Source organism: Tripterygium wilfordii, chromosome 12, assembly GCF_013401445.1.
Source record: "Tripterygium wilfordii isolate XIE 37 chromosome 12, ASM1340144v1, whole genome shotgun sequence".
NCBI classification, from domain to species: Eukaryota; Viridiplantae; Streptophyta; class Magnoliopsida; order Celastrales; family Celastraceae; genus Tripterygium; species Tripterygium wilfordii.
In genome coordinates, this window is record NC_052243.1 from 9,828,021 (window position 1) to 9,830,134 (window position 2,114).

Genomic DNA, 2,114 nt, shown 5'->3' on the forward strand with positions numbered 1-2,114 from the left:
TTTGGTGTTTCTTCTTTGTCTACATCTTCTTCCTTAATTAAAGCTTTATAAACGTAAGTCTTTCCTTACACTAATTCAGCCAAACATACATCGGCCTGAGCCTTCTCATATTCTAAGTCGTCTTTAATATCTACCTTATTCATTTCATAATTTGGGTCCTTAAATTTTTCATTTGCTCTTTTTCTCTTAGCAATTGCTCATATCTAATGACATTCGTGCAAAAGTTGAAAAAGATCAGGGAATTCTCGATCTTGGAATTTCTTTTTTAAATCAAAGTTCAAGCAACTCTGCGCGATCTAAACGAATTCTCTCTCGGGCTGTATTACCCACTTTAAAAAAAATGAAAAATGAACCTAAATAGTCTATTAGAACAACGGCAAAATCATAAATATGGGAGTGGTACATTTTGATAAGTGCTGAGGGTAGAAGGGTCTTTTGGAAAAAAATTTTATTATTAGCTAACAATCAGATGTGGCTTCCCGTGTAAGCCACATCAAAGAACCATTTTCTTTGAGATTTTTCTAGAACAAGTGAGAAGATGAGCAGTGGATGATGGGTGGTTTGGGTAGTGAATCCGGCTTGGTTAAAATAGTTTGAAGCTTATAATGTTGTATCTACAACTGGGTTTACTCTTATGAAGTGTTGGAAGGACGATTTGAAGTATGAGGGTTTGAGAAACTCTTTAAGGTAAGACTTTGATCTTTGATCTTTTGATTTAAATTTCTGGGCGAAGTAGATGGTTTTAATGGAGATATCTCTTGCTTGTGATGTTGTGATTACCAAGAATAGAGACTAGGGCCATGCTCAAGAATGTTCTTGAAGGGAAATTGAAGATTTGTGTTTACTAAGGTAAGGGCTTTAATAGCATTGTAAATTTGAATTTGAGATTTAATGTGGGAGCTAGTATGAGATTATTCCAGATATATGAGCTACTAGAACTTTTGTTGAAGTTGGAGATTTGGTGGAAATACGCACGGGTAAGTACCAAGTGGTGCTAAATGTGAGATTTTATTATTTAAAATGATAAATGGAACTTATTGGAGCCTAATGAGGTTAGATGTGAATCTTTTGTAGTGAATCCGGTGAATTAAAAAAATCATCAAGGAGGCAAGGAAAGTAATAAAGCTTTCAAGGGTAAGTGTGATTTATGGATCAAGCATATCTTATAAGCCTTTGAGTTGTGAAAAATAATTGTTTTGGATTTGGATGTTGGAGATGTGGATATGAGTTTGACATGATTGGGAATTATTGAAGTATTGGATTTTTCTTGAACTGGTTGTGTTATATAATTTTTGGGATTCGCATTGGTGTGCCATTATGCTGTCGGATTTTTTTTAACATGTCATTAATAATGGGACACATTGGGAGATTCTATGTAGGTAAATTGTGTTTTGTTTAGGTGACTAGTTGACCGGTGAATTATGCAAGTAATGGAGGAAGTAGATTGTGTTTTGGTTACTAATATCAGGTGAGTGAATAGACAACTTGTTCGATACATTGGATTCCTTTTCTCTTATGGCCCTGCACTTTCTTCCAGATTTGCATCCAATATGACTTTATTGATGAATCCAACATTTTTGGTTATGTTACCGTGATTGATATATGATGGCATCGTTCTCTCGTATGTTATGGGACAAGCATGTTTTATGGTTCCTTATTATGTTCCTTATTTCCAGTCTGACACTGTACTAGTCTATTCGATTCTTGGTCACATGTTTGTTCCCGGAGCGACATTGGTCAAGATATTGTGTGCTAACAACAGTATTCGTTAGCCTTAGTGCCAAGCATGATTCGGCACTGAGTGTGTTGCCTGATTCGTTACTGATTGTGCTGCCTATTTATTCTATGTGGAAGTCCTCCCGCCTGATCACTGTTCCCAGATATCTACTGGTTTATTCATCATGTTACGCATGTTTAATGTTATCGATATCCCGTATCTTTTCTAGCATGCTTGACCCCCCCTCTGTATTGATTGAGTTACTATTCATCCATTGAGTCTAGTGACACACGCCTGTGTTGCTGATATTTTTTTTCAGATATAGTTCATCCAGTAGAGTCAGGTCTGCCTACAGCCAGATAGACTTTCAACCTCCTTATTCTAGTGAGCCTAGCAC

The 2,114-nt window shown here is 36.3% G+C and overlaps 1 long non-coding RNA gene across 2 annotated transcripts; it reads left to right on the forward strand.

Moving 5' to 3' along the window:
- Positions 1-436: 436 nt before the first annotated feature.
- Positions 437-1,797, forward strand: LOC120010727. 2 transcript variants are annotated; one of them, XR_005470908.1, is made up of 3 exons: positions 437-687; positions 785-977; positions 1,075-1,797. It is a non-coding gene; the product is annotated as an uncharacterized LOC120010727 (long non-coding RNA). The 2 variants fall into 2 exon arrangements; XR_005470907.1 differs by having other exon boundaries at positions 439-687; positions 790-977.
- The last annotated feature ends 317 nt before the right edge of the window (positions 1,798-2,114 follow it).